General features: G+C 44.1%; 1 protein-coding gene across 10 annotated transcripts in view; it reads right to left on the reverse strand.

Annotated features, from left to right (window-relative positions):
• ANKS1A (ankyrin repeat and sterile alpha motif domain containing 1A) overlaps positions 1–15,246 on the reverse strand; it is a 114,825-nt gene that overhangs the window by 97,352 nt on the left and 2,227 nt on the right. The window contains exon 1 of one of the 10 annotated variants that reach the window (XM_068918320.1): positions 193–211. The exons of the other annotated variants lie outside the window; for them this stretch is intronic. The gene's annotated coding sequence lies outside the window, so the exon portion shown is untranslated. Of the gene's footprint in view, positions 1–192; positions 212–15,246 lie in introns of those variants that run through there. 10 annotated transcript variants of the gene reach the window in all.

Here is a 15,246-nt window from a genome sequence, read left to right on the forward strand (position 1 = left end):
GAAAGGCGATACTTCATTCAGACATGGACAGTCTCCTCCCGGTTAAGTCTTAGACACATTTTATACAGAGAAATTAAATATGCCTCCAGATTCTCCCCCCTCTTTCTTTGCCAAAACAGACTCCCAAAAGGATCTACCACCTGGACAGCCTTTCCCCCTTCCCGAGGCAGGTGGCCAGCAACAGCCACGCACCGATGCTCCAGCTGGCTACCATGCCCTGAAGCCTCGGTAAAGCCATTCCCAGTTCACGCCCGATCATTTTGAAGCTGCGTAAGCCTGCTCACTTCCATGACCAAGCGGGCTCTTCTCTTTCAAACCGCTGCTTGGCTCGCTCCAAGACTGACGCATCGACCGCTGAACAGCGGCACTCATTTCTGACCTGGATGAGAAACAGGTAAATAGGCTGAGTAAAGCAGACACAGGGAAACAGATTCAGAGACTGAATTATCCCCTCCCCAGTGCCAATTAAGTAGCAGATGCAATTATTTTGTACTGATAACTACATCTAGAGTGCACTTTGCCTTAGGGAGACTAAAAAAATTAGATGGGGGCTCACATAGCATCCCATTTCCCTCATGACATCGCCAAGATCAGCGACATCAGGCCTTTGAATCTACGCTTGCACTGAAGTCCTTAATTTTTCAGACAGGCTGGGGAGAGGGCAGCGCACAGGCACCGAGAGACCCCGCACGCCTTCAGGAGAGACTCGCAGGAGGTAATTCACGTACATAAAGACAGGCAGGAAGAAACGTTAAGCTTAAGTAAATTATTCACTCTGATATTGACGACCGAATGCAACGGGATGGGAGAAGAGGCCCTGGAGGAAGGGAGCACAGGACTGGAGAATTAAGAGCTTCAACAAAGCTTCCACTTAAGTATCTGGAGCACTCTTCAACATAACCCATAGCCCTCTAGTCACATCGGCAACCAAGTGGTTTCACCCACAAAGCTCCATTTAAGTACGTATCAAATCCCAGTGCTCTGGCTTAATCAGAAGTCCCTGCAGGCGAGAGAAAGACACAGCCGAGCAAGAAATTAACTGGCAACAATGCAGTGCACAAACAAGGCAGCTACATACCACAGCACTGACTCCATATGAAATTCCTTCTTGATGAGCTTTTTAATTGGGTGCCCAAAGAGCAAGCAACAGGGAAACGACAGAGCAAAGGCAGCAATAGTAAGAAGGAAAGCAGAAAAGTGACTTGACGATGACTTAGAAGTGAATATTTAGGACACACCTGACTCGATCACGTTCAAATAACGTTGCGATAAGCCCTGTTCATTCTTGGTATGCATTGAAAAAGCATCAACTTAAGACTCGCGAGACCACAGTTCTTAAGAAAGCGTTACGGGTGAACCGGGATTGAAATGAAAAAGGACATCCTTTTACTCTAGGAGCAGCTGTGAAACCTGGCCTGTTAAAAAGAGGGCACGAGAACGAACAGCTGAGGTAGTAAGTTATTTCTGAATCTCAAGATAGCTCCTGTAAAGTTGTCATCACTTGTCTCCACTACCTGTACAACAGAGATAAGGTTAGAGCTGCAAGAATACAAGCGTGCAAGTCGGCCTCAGCCAAATGAGGTGTATTACAAGCTAAGGTCCTTTAACTGCTAGCCGTTTCTGAACAACTGTGGGGATTGCCATTCCTCGGAGAGCTAGCAGGGACATCTGCAGGCATCCTTAAAAGTGGTAAACTGAATAATGAAACAGGCAGCAAAAGCAAGCTTTCCCACGTTTCATTGTGTACCTAACGCTTCTCTAGCTCTGTTTTTATCCACCCGCCAGATTTGACTTTGCCCAAGATAAGGAGCCAACATCACAAACTGTGAGCAGCCTTTCATCTCACCAGGAAAAAACAAATTTTCTTTGGGGAGCATGTACAGTATAAGACAGTATGTTTCAAAATCCTTAAAATATTTCTGCCCACTCGTTTTGAACACACAAAAACAGTTCTGAGCTTTTTTCCTTGCTAAACACAGTTCTCCCAGCCCGGAGCTGCCTTTGGTGGCAGAGCCTTTCCCAGCCCAACATTTTTAACATGCAGGAGGAAGGCACACACAAGTCTGACTACTAAATTATGCAGGGACAAAACTCTCCATCGCCTCAAACAAGTTCAGCGCCATTGCAACTCTATCCCGGTAAGTAATTATATCTCAGTTGTAACAAATTACACCCATATAACTATGAGGATGCTAAGGCTTTTCAAATAGCTTCACCAGCTTACCCACCGCTGGCTGCTACTGCTTTTGAGAGGGAAAGCGCAAACTCCTTTTCTCAGATAGCAGCTCTGCATAGCTGCCTTGGAGCAGCACTGAAGACCATTAAATTGTACCCAACTTTCCCAAGGAATTTCAAATACGAAGAATAAGCTAAGCACGCATGAGTTGTGGGAGAACACCAGAATCTTTAATTACCACAAGAACTCATATAATATCCAAGACTAAAATCTTGTGAAGCAGTCACGGTAAACACACAAGAACAATAGCCTCCCCTAGGGATTTATGCATGCACAATTTAAAGGCAACATTTAACGTTCAAAAGTTTACTTCAAGATTCAAATTCTCATTAACGACACCTCAAGAGCAGACATTCACCCCATTTATTTTTCCATTTGAATCAAGTCGGTTACAGACGACGCAAACCAACAAGCACGCAACAGAGCCTGTGCTACGCCAGCCGGCGCTTCTCAATATGGCAAATCATTAAGGCACAAGAAGAGTAGCTCAGGTTAGGAATGCCACGTTCGCAAGGATGAAAGCCTAGGCACTATAATGGTGGCAAGAATAAAAGGAAGACCAAGGAAAACAGCAACTTGCCTCCTTTCTGAATCACTTGGAACCTCTATTTACAATCTACAGCATCTTCGGTCTTGAAACATGAGGTTTTTGGAGGAACTCCCTGTCTGCAGAGCAAACCCCTCCTCTGCAGCACCGGCTGGGGGAAGCTGTTACCACCTGGAAGGAGGCGGACAAATGTGCAAGTGCTTCCCTTGGAGCCATTTCTCAGCAGCCGGTAAAAGCTGATACTGCTGATATATGAATACACGATAATATATAAGTACACAATATATGAAAAGCTGGTATATTCCTGATAAAGCGATGCCCAGTCCAAAGGTAGGATATATGTTATCTACCCTGCTCTACGACAGTCAAAGCCTTACTTACACACATGCCACCATTTATTGTTTCCACAGGTTAACTCCATCACCCTTCTGCTGCTCTAACACATAGGTTCTGTAGGAAACAGAGATCAAGATTTCTGACCTGAAGAACTTCCTTTCTAGGCTTGACAAGACAGCAGGACTGGATTCCCCAGAGCAGCTCTCCCTCAGCCAAGTCATTTCGAGGACTATCTGCAGCCCAGACACTGAACGTGACTTCCTCAGAGTTGTATGATCAGAAAGACAGCAGTGTTTCCCCCCCACCCCACCCCAACCAATTCTCATCTCTCTAGGTCTTTATGTAGAGTGAAAAGGAATGTCAAGGACGCATCCTGTTTCATTCTTTCTGTGAAATATTTCCTTTAGCCTCGATCGGAATTACCCCCCAAATGCCAAATCCAGCACTAATGACATACGTACTCCAAGTTCTGTGTGTTTTCAGCTGTTTCTAACTCAGAGATGAGCCATAGGAGCTCAGACATATGGCTTCAGACTCCACCAGGCTGAAACGAGACTTTAAAAAGCATCCGATGCCACAAGAGGAATGCAAGTAATTTTTAGTCACTTAAAGGTAGCTACTAAAGACACGCCAGGACAACTAGAAGTCATCCACAGGGGATCACAGCATGAATCAAGGCCCTTTTAAAGTCTTTTACATGACAGCCAACATTTCATCAGATTTAACGCTGTACAGCAAGAAACAACAGCCTGGGAAACACTGGAAAGAAGAACTAACAAAAACCAAGTCTATGGGACTTGCAGTCCTATATTTAAGTCATCCAATGGACTTCACAATCCTTGCAACACAGCCAAGACTAGAATGTAAAGCTTTAAAGTCTCCAGAGGTCAAGGCTTTATCATAATCCTGTTCCTGCTTCCTAAAAAAACCATGATTTCTGAAATTAAGAGCAGTAAGGAAGGATCTGGAGAGCCCATCTATCTCTGCACGGGTAGGTTTCGAACCTTACCAGGCCCTAGGCTTCTTTCATCAGATTACACTTTAAAACCAGATATTTTGCTTTGTGATGCTAAACTTGAAAGGATTTCTCCTAGTGTCCTAATTAGGATGAGGCAAAAGTCATTTCGCCTAATTTTCAACCCACTTCAATATTAGATTTGAAAGACCACCTATGACATTTTCTGGTTTGTTTGGCTTACGAGTCTGAAAAACAGCAGGCAATAGGATTAGATACACATCTAATGAGATAATGTATTTACATAATATTTATGGCATTCACTTCTAGAAAGGGTTGTGTTCTTGTATCCTTAGTATTCAGCACTACAGATACTTCCTCTTAGCTGGAAAAAGCTCAAGGTTTATTCTTAATTTCCCTTTAAAAGAAACCATGCGTTTAAATAACGAGCAAAGAGTGCTAATGTAATCTAAGTTTACCAAACCTAAACAATATGAACTCAACTCCAACTTTGCTTAAGCTATGTAACAGGGACTTGCTCACAGAGCTCGGTAAGAGCCTTGCATACACACTCCAGTTTTTAAAACAACCTTTTCTGTTATTTTATTAACATCCCGCTAGTTTCAGATATACATACTGATTTTACTTGGAAACAGTCATGCCATGCAAGGTCCCCTGCTCATGAATATATGTGTACATATAGGCTCAGCACTCGGCACCACAGGGCCTCCCAAATATTTAGGAAGTCTACCTTTAGTAACCACAGGGGAAAACAGCTAGATACATTAGAAGAGCTGCAATGTGCCTGCATGTACTAAACTAGAGTCTGCTAACATTCCTGGTTAAGGCAAGCAAAAGTAAAGATGTGATCTATCCAAATCCACACATTGTATAAGCTAAAAAAAGAAAAAAGAAAAAAAAAGGTTTAAGCGCAAGCATCTTAGCCAGCTTGCATACAGTAGTTCAGATGCTCTATAGAAGTTTCTTCCAGGACACAAACATCTACAGAAAAATCTGCCCGGACAGACACCGTTGTGCAGCATCCATACTAGCCCAAGATCTGGCTCCCATTAAAGGGTAATCAAGAAAATTCAGCTCAGAAATTCATCTGGACTTCTCAAAGGCCACCTTGCTCTCTCAGTTCATGCACTAAAAGAATCCCCTGATAAACCCTGAACATTTCTTATGCAAGTCATGGTTGCCTCACTTCAGCACAGAAAGTCATTTTTTAATTCAGTTAAAAAAACCATGCACTTGACATGACGAACATCCAGGCAATGAACTGCATTAGAGAACTGTCTTTAAGCAAGACATTTCTCCTGCCCCTGAGAAGGTGGCAGATGACAAGTTCAGAAAGCAATGCTTTGGGAAATAGCATATAAATAGCTCTGAGGACATAATATAGGTTCTCCTGCTTTTGCACAGAAAGGAGGCCACATACACACACTCTAACATCAATTTCTTTCCAAGCATAGCTCACATCTTTCTGCCCTCCCTGACAATAATTAAGCATTTTACCCCTTCGTTAGTCTATCGAAGACTTTTCTTTTGCTGACAGCTACAGTCCCAGGTGGACTAACATTTCATTTTATGTTTTTTGCCCTTCTGCAGAGAGCAGCTGTATTAGAAGCTTCTCTAGTCTGTTGCTATAGAAACAAATCAATCCTCAACAGTTTTATTTTTACCAGTTTCTGTGAAATAGGATTTGTTTCATTTCCAAGACTAAGCTCTACTCCAGAGCAAGCTCTTTGGGACAGGCACAGTGCCGTCTCAAGATTGGACAGGGACTAGTACCTGGTGCCAAAGCCAGGAAGAAACGGCTGTCATCCTTATTTAAAGGCTTTCTTCATTTCAGGAGGACGCTTCACCTTGAAATGATCCCCAGTAGGGATCAGGGGGCTACTGAGATGCAGCTATTTCTGCGGAGCAGAGAACAGCCCATGGGCAGACAGTACAGCCTCAAGGACCACAGACATGCGGGGAAAGCTCACCGGCTTTGCAGCAGAGCACCTCTGAAGATTTCAAGCACCCTCTAAACAAGCAGAGGCATCACTGTAATCAAGTCTCCACAAAGAGCTGCACACAGGCTGCATTTAGCTCAGTTTAAGCTTCTCGTGAAAGATGAGGGGCTCACATGGGAGTCTAGGCATTAACACATATTATCTGCTGCTAGCCAGCAAAGCTGCCCTCCAGGTACCGTGATAGAAGGAGTTCAGCCTCCAGGAACTTGTCTTATCCTTGTCCCAAGTGCAGCTGGGAGGGGTTCCCCCCCACCCCTTTTGGTCTGGGATGAATGCAGGTGTAATCTGTATGTATTACCTCTATTCCGTATCACACCTTTCACTCATTTGTTTTATTTCCTGCTTGCTTTCCCTTCAGCCGCACCACAATAATGCATTACATTAAAAAAAATCAAGTCTATTGGATGAGCACTTTCTTGGCTCCACTGCTCCTAATATATCAAATATCGTTTCACACATTCATCTTTTGAAAGCTGTTCTCTGCCAAACAGCCTTAATCAGCAAGAGTAGCACAGAACCTACATCACAAAGTTAGGCAGTTCCACTTCCATAAATACACCCCATTTAGACAGCCCAACAGACACACGCAGATATAAATTGCTGCACGCTGAGAACAGAAGCAGGACAACCGCTCTCCAGCAGACAGCAACACTACGCAGGTTAGTAAGTGAAAGCTTATCCTGTTCAAAAAGGATATTCAGTAAAGAACCCCTGTCGCTCTTCGAACCTCCAAGAGATTCAAACGTGAACTTAGGGGAACGGAGGCAACGCATGACTGGAGACGACTGTTCACCTTCCCCAAACAAAGTAAACCTCTGCTACAACTGAAGGGCAGTTGCACATTGCACTGAAGTCAATCTAAGGGCTCTTTTCTGTGAAAAGGGAAAGTCCTGCTCCACTGTGCCATCACCGACAGGTTTCTGCTATTTCCCCTATACAGGATCTAGGAACTGGGCAGCCTCTGAAGTCTTCTGTCAGATCAGCCAGCTGAAGTGCTCCACTCTGCCACAGCCGTTGGACTCCTTAAATGAATATCAGGGAAGGAAAACAGGAGAGGACAAGACCACCACTCTCGCAACTTACCACTGGACAAGTTTATTTGTAGCATTCAAATTTCATGTGCCCAAAACTGTTCCCTAAACATCCAGTGTCCAGCCCAACTCTGCATAGCTCCTGCTCTCAAACACAGCACTCAGGATGCACCCACATCTGCAGCGGCACTTCTTCAGTTTCAGGTCTACAGATGAAAGTGGAGGGGAACTTGTCTTTTCAGATGTCAGTACGCCATTGCTCAAATACCTCCTATTTGTTTACATGCATACCTGTGGTTTTGGTCCCAAAATTCTTACACACAGCTCAATGGTAGACTACTAAGTTAGGGTGCACAGATCAAAAAGCCATCGGGGATCTCACAGATATCCACTCAGTCCACTAAAGTCTCACAGACATCCACTTCACCACTAAGTAAACAAGGACAAACCCTTCTGCACAAACTGCTCAATGCAGCTCCTTATTCCAGCATAAATAAGGTGAACCCTGAAGTCCTCAAAATGCAAATTTCAAGGATCCAGCTGGCATTTTAACCAAACCATCAGAGCACCTAACTCAAACCACTCCTGCAGGTACCCTGAACACTAACTGCCTTCTCAGTTCTCCATCTTCTTACAGCTATTTAAGAATTTCTAGTCAGGTCTTGAGACAGTCTCATTTGGGGCATGAAAGATAAGTAAACTGCACCTCATGGATGCGTTTCACTGTTCCTCCCATGATGGGGCAGAGCACAAACCTTGCAAGAACACTGAATACTAAGAGCCTTAAAAGGAAGCTCCTGGGAAGGAGTGTGATCTAGCAAATGGAGCAACGCAGTGGGAGCTGTGTCTCCTGGGCCCTCTTCCTGCCCCAGGCCCCTCAGGCTCAAGTGCAATGGACAGGAGATACTGCAACTGTCACAATCAAGACTTTGTCAGCAGTTGGTAATTGGTTTGGTTCGAGTGCCCTTGGGGACCTTCAGCACAGCCTGACTCATCTAACACTCCTCATGTCACATCTTAGCCCACAATAACTCTCTTGCAGAGTATTTGGGTATGAGCATATTGACGTTTCCAAAACCTGCTTGGTACTTTTAACGATAATGGAGAGTTTCTCATCAGAGTGTTTCAGCTACAGTACTCTCATCCGCTCCATCCGAAGTAAAGTTGCTAGCACTCTCAAGAGAACAAGTCCTGAGACACCAGAAGGTTCTCAGCACACGGGGAAAGACTAATGGCGAGTCAATATCCAGAACTCCGCCCAGCTAATACATCTACCTAAGTTATAGCTCCAACATTAGATTGGTAAGTCATAGAGGTTTTGAGTCACTACCTACATAAGGCATTTTTATTCAGAGCTAACAGAAAGATTCCTATTCAACATGCTATGCTGCAAGTACTTCGCCTGAAGACTGGGCCACTTACTTTGATTCACAGCTGCTCCTTAGACATTTTATTCAGGTCCTTACACACCCTCCACAGCACTAGCGCACCTCCCTTTGACTTCTATCTTTTCTGCTAACCAGACTAAGCAAGCCAGGTGATACTAGTTTGCTGCCCTCTGCATACCTGGAGACCTTGGACTGCCGTCGCAACATGCATCTAGAAGGAAGCAGGACAAAACCTCCCCCTTGCAGTTTCACAGGAAGGGAGGCCATTTATACAACCCAATTCTCACAGGCACTCCAGACAAGTTCGGATACTACACAAAAACAAACTCCCTACTCTAAAGGAGGAAATAGCACTGGCAGTTGAACGGTGCCTTGCTTTGCTCACCTAAAGTGACTTGTCCAAGGTCACAGAGCAAGTTTCTGGCAAGAAAACCTAGCCCTCCCCAGACAAATCACAAAATCTTGCTGACCAAAGCAAGCAAATAAAACGTTCCAAAGCTGAACTAGAAGATTACACAGATACAAAACTCTTAAAAGTCACTGCCAATAATTGCAGCCTTCCTGAATTATTAAAAAAGTGCTTAGGAAACAATTCGCAAGGATAGAACTGGTGCACACCTAATGCCTGTGGCAGTAATACTCTTAGCAATACTAGCATTCAGGTATCTAATTAAAGAGATCTGTCCTGCTTCGCTGTTTGCAGGGTAGGGTGGGGAATAGAAAACAGTTGAAAACTTGGTGAGACGTTATTAATTATAGCACCCAGAAAAGTAAAAGACCTGATCACGTTTCTGTTATAGCCCTTTTTTATGAGGTAGCAAGAACGTACTAAGAGCAACTTCCTTTTTATGGGGGAAGGGGAAGATAAGGAAATATTTTGTTTGCACCTTTACACAACCCGGGAAGCTTGGACCTTGGAGCCTAGCTGCTGTTGCCTTACCACAATTTCAGCCAAACACTGCAGGACTTGCCACTTTATCATAAAAACAGGTAACACGATAACAGTACATTTATGCATAGAAGGACATATCCTAGACAGCATTATCCTTGCTGCATATGGGGCAATTCCTCCTTTCTGCAATGCTCCTTCCCCTCTGAGAACTGGAGGCCCCAGAGGTTGTACTTTCTGTAACTGCTCTGAGTTACCAGCAGCAACGCTTGGCCAGATAACCATCTGCTTTTCTGCTGGAAGTTAAAGAACAAGCATATTTCATACTCAAACAGGTGCGCCCACACCTTCACATCCCTTACGGGGACATCAGCAGCTCCAAATCTCGTCTACTTTCCAGAAAACGACAGTACAATCGTTTCCCATGCACACCCACTTCGCACACCCCACTCATCCTAAGATTTTCATAATGGCATTTTTCTACAAAGACATTTTGCTCTTTAATATGCATGACTGAAGACACTCAGAGCTCCTATCACAAAAAGGGTGAAAAAGGAGGTCTTCTGAAAAGTCTCTTCTGCTTCGACTTCAGTGTTGTTTCTCACTAGGGCAGATGAAATTTCAGGAAGACACACCGATGCAGAACAAAAATCTGGCTCCAAATCCTGCTGTTCTTACAGGAGCCAGTGACAAGTCGTTGCCCCCATTAGAGCTGCTGACACAAATCCATCCAGAACAGAGCCTGCTTTCCCTCTCATCTTAGCAGGGGTATCAGTCAGTGGTGCAGGAGCTGTTTTGGATGGAAATGCAGAAGGCAGAAAGGCTGCAGCTGGATTTTCAGACCACAGGCAGAACTTGTAGCACTAGCTGAATCATTTCTTGAAACCATTAAGCAGTGCAGGAACAAATATGAAAGCCCACTTCCCCCCCCCCCCCCCAACAGAGATCATTCTTCTGACTCTAACCACATTTGGACTGTTTGAAACTACTTTAAGTGTTTAACCATTAAACCATGTCATTTCCTAAACCAAAGAAAATACTCACTAGTAATACTGCTGCAAATTGACTAGAACACTTGCTTTGGCTGCTGTGAAGCAACCACCAAACCCTTTCCCACAACAGATGTATACGAAAAAGGTCCTAATTCACAGTAGAAGTTTATCCTTCATACACTTAGATTACATATACAATCTGTGGCTCGAAGAGTAGCCTCAGTTTCCCCTCTGATCAAAGCTCCTCAATCAGATCAAAATAAAAAGCTTTTTCTGATTTGGCTGTGATACAATTCATCATTAGCACTACTAGCTAAACCTACTGAACGCAGCCTGATATTTCAGACCACAAATTGTTTCACTGCTTCCTGCCTCTAGCTTTGCAATGAAGCAGAAAACAAAATTTTAAATTCTGTAGTCCCTATGCGAAGCCCCTCCTTAAAACCCTCAGACTTGATGGATTTGCAAAGCATTGTAATTTTTGGACTTGTTTTTACTTATAAGCATTAAGCTGTGTTTACATGAAGATGATACTATCTCTAGATGCTCACTGATCAACAAGAAGTGCTTTTGCTACTGCTGCGTTAGATACGTTCTGAAAATGGAAACCATTACTACACCATCAAGGAGCGGAGATCGGAGGACTACGGCCCACACCACGTTCCTGGAGCTGCTTTGGCCGCCTTCCAAGGCCGCAAACAGATCATAACGACCACGTTACGCGAGTAGATCCTAGGGGCAGCTGGAGCAGCAGCACAAATCCTCAAGGACTACTGGCAAGCCACTTCCTCCCCAAACACTGGCAAGACACGGCCTCCTTCTAGGTCCCACCGTCTGCCTTGTCAAAAGCCAGAAACTCATCTCCCTCTTCTTTGCTGCTTCTTATCCTCCCCATACCCTTAACACTACAACCTACCACTTGTATTCCTTTATCCACATTAGCACCCCTTTCCACTAGGGTGTATTTTCCTGCCTAATATTTTTAGGGTTACATAGTGGCACATTTGCCCCCTAGGGCGAGGCTTTATCTACCATTCTACCTTTGGTGCTTCCTTCTCATTTGACTTATCACAGCCTATCATCTCTTTCTTCCTGCTTATCTGCAGAATTTTGTGATTTCATTTGGAGATTATTCATGTCTTTCACACCCTAGAGGACGCAGCTCAGCGATCTAAGCAGGAAGTACAAAATCCCCAGATCCGACAAAGTTCACGTTTAAATTGTAATATGCTTAACGGCCCACTATTTTTATGTGCGGTGTATCTAATTCAAAACTATTTTTGGGACCTATCTCAAATGCTGTAGAACTGCACAGAAGGAATGGGCCCAATGCCTAGGAAAGTGAGATGTTCTTGCGAGAATAGGTAGTGCAAACAGTGAGACAGTTAAAAAATAGAAACTGAAATAGCGCACTGACATCAAAAAAGACCTGAAATCAGCCAGGAGAAGGAACAAGGGAGCTCTGTCAGCCCAGTAGAGTGTTCATAACCCTGTTCTTGGCAGGAGCTTCAGGGGACCCAAGGACAGCTGAGCAGCTCCATAACCAGCAGACATCTTTTGTAAAGGATATGATCTAGATCATTAAAGCCAGCTTCAGCAGAAATCAAAATGACTTCACAAAAAAGAAACCTGCCAAAACTTGTTTGAGGAAGGGAAAATATGAAACGTACCAAACTGACCAAGGAAAAGTTTCTCCACCACAACCAAACGGTAAGCAACCCCAAATTAGAAGAGGTCTCACTGGTAAAGTTTCTTATACCCTGCACATTCCTAAAACTTGTTAATGTAACCTGTCTTTTCTTTACAGTTGATGCAGACTCCTTCCCCACAAGCTTCACACCATCCTCTCGCCTTGCAGGCTGAAGGCAGTTTGGAGAAGCAGCTGAGCGAGTGTCATTCAGAAGCTTTTCAAAGGTTTCAAAGCTAATAAAACATTGCATTTAGCTGTTAAAAAAAACCACAAGGGCATTTTGTGCCAGAAGCTTTCAGCAGGACCCACATCTGAACAAGGCTATAAGGAGTCCTGCCCCAGGTCTTGACACTTCCACATTTCAGATGACAAATGACAATGATTTGTAACCTAAATTCTCCTAGATCCAACCTTATCATACACACAAAAAAATAAATCCCTGCTCCCAATACCTATTTTGTGATTTCTTTATCTATTAATACTGAAAGCAGCTACTGTTTAACCAGCTTTCCTGCTGTAGAGTCTGATAAAGAGTTAGCCACCAGCTGAAGCACCTTAGCCTTCTCCATCAATTTACTACTTTCATTAATGCTCCCACTTAATTGTCACTATGACACTCTCTCAGCACATTTCCAGTCCATATTCATTGTTTTTAATTTAGAAAATGCATCTAATCATCATTAGGAAAAAATCAAGATACAGAAATAAGATTTAAGGGAAAATACTTCAACTTTAAAGTTACTCCAAAGTTATTCTTGACCTGTCACACACCTTTGGTACTGTCCTGCAGAGAAGGCAGAGGGTGCTGGGGCGGACCACAGCCAGCACTGCTTCTGCCACCTCCACCCATTCACTCTCCCTCCCACAACACCAGTTCCCTTTAATTTGCCCCCTTCGACTTTCCTTTAAGTGTAAGGCAGACAAACTTCCATATTTCTCTTTTCCAACCCCTTGAAGTTATTTTAAAAAGGAGCACAGAAAGGCAAAGTTAGCTATAATTAAATACCTTGCCTACTGCAGAGTACTTCTTGCCATATCCTCCCTGCCCCCAGGAAGCAGGGAAACCACAGGTGAAGATGCTCCCAAGGAATTACACACCTCCAGAGATGAGCAAAGTCAGTAATCAGGTCTTGGCACCAGGGGCAAGAGCCAGTTTCACACTTCACAGAGTAAACACAGACCAAAACAGAGACAGGATGACACACAAGAGAGGACTGTCCAACTTTCTTCTCTGATACGTTGAGGCCACTTGGAAACTTGGGGGGTGAGGTGGTTGCTTTTTTGTTTTTTGGAATGGAAACTCAATCCCCACTGCAACGATCAAAATCCAATTTGTTACTGTTCTACTAAGGGGACACGAAGGAGTGCGGTTGCTGCTATAACAACCCCCTAAAGAGAGTCAGGTCTCAGAGCCATCTCATAGTCCCACCAGGACTCCATAGGGTTATTGCTGCTGAACAAGCCATACGAACTGAGTTCATGCTACAGAAAGCATCAGCTTTGAACACTGCCCAGTTTGTCCCAGTTGCTCCCCAACCAATTGCCAGGCTTCTCATTGCAAGTAAACTTAGTGGCCGTTCCTCACGAAAGCCTTGCATCTGTAAAACAAGCATAAGTGCTTTTTTCCCCACTTAAAGCCATTTAAGCCAAGTAAAAGCATAACAAATTGACAGGACACCAGAAATCATCAGATAGCCTCTAAATTGTCCAAAGCCCATTTTCAATCCCTGAAAGCATGTTCTCCAGACACCACAGGTGGGAACACAGCGGCTGCATGCCCAGAGCGACCACCTGAACTCTTGCCCCAACTATCAGGTAGCAAAAAGTGCCGACAGGTAGGAGCAGACCAGCCTCAGGACCACTCCCTAGGGCTTGTAACATCGACGCCTGGGAAGACTGCAGCCACTGCATGCGCAAACATAGTGTAAAGGTCACGATCCGAGCAGCAGGACTAACATCAACATGGACACGTCCATGCAGATAGTCATACATCAAGGGATGCTACTGCAGATTCCACACACACCAGGTTACCACACACACCCCGCAAACACTGAGAATCCAACACGCTTCCAGGATGAGAATCGCTATCATAATCACGCCCAAATTTTTACTGTAACCCAACGGCAGGCAGCAAAAGGTTTAAGAATCAAGAGGTTTGGTGGGTGTTAACTAAAAGACTTTTAAGACTGTCAAGTAAACGAACACAGGCAAGGCTATGAATGACAGCTGACATTCACCATCCTTCAGACATATCTATACACCACACTATGTTTACACGTGAAAAAAACAAGCTAACTGATCAGATGTCAAACAGCCTCCCCACTCCACAAATCAACTGCTAGCACAAGCAGTTGTCTTACCAGGAAAAAAAAAGAAAAAAGGCATCATTACTACAGGGTAGCATGGCAGAGCTGTTAGAACAAGAGGTTGATAACACTTGTGCTGTGTATTTAACTCAGCTGACCCTCTCCACTTTATCTAAACACCCTACAAGTACATCTATCTTCTAACATAGATGAGCTTGAAGTGTTCAGAGCAATTTCCCACTCAAAACAAGGACTCGGTGTGTTTAATACATTAAAAGAGAAGTATAAAGTTCAACCTAAGAACACATTTACATTTGAGACACCAACATATATATCAGCACTAGGAAAGCAAAACCCGTCCACATCACTGTATCTCTGCCAATCAGTTTGAAGTGCAACAGCAGATTTCCAATAGCGTTTTGTAAAAGGAAAAGTGGATCCAGTTTAGCCACAAATGGGCAAGTCACATCCGTCTGAATAGTCAAGCTATACAGTGACAGTGTCACTCAGCAGTGGACTCAGTCGCCGCCTCCCTTCCAATACAAACAGGGAGCTCAGGGAACACGAACGGCAGCAGTTCCAGCAGAGGAGCCGAAACTGCAAAAAGCTGCAACTTGAGAAACGCACCAGCAAGAGGTTCCCTTGTGAGATGCCGAAAAAAAGGGAGGAGAAAAAAACTAACAAAGGTCTACAAGCTTCAAAACAGAGCAAGTTACATAGCACGGTACTTTAAATGCCAAAGCAAAGGGCTATGCCCTACGTACGTCTGTGCGGCACAGCACCACTGACCCCCAAGCCTGAACAGCCACTGCCAATTCGAGAGCCATAACAGCATTTCAGCAAGCAGCGAAAATT

Source organism: Struthio camelus, chromosome 24, assembly GCF_040807025.1.
Source record: "Struthio camelus isolate bStrCam1 chromosome 24, bStrCam1.hap1, whole genome shotgun sequence".
NCBI classification, from domain to species: Eukaryota; Metazoa; Chordata; class Aves; order Struthioniformes; family Struthionidae; genus Struthio; species Struthio camelus.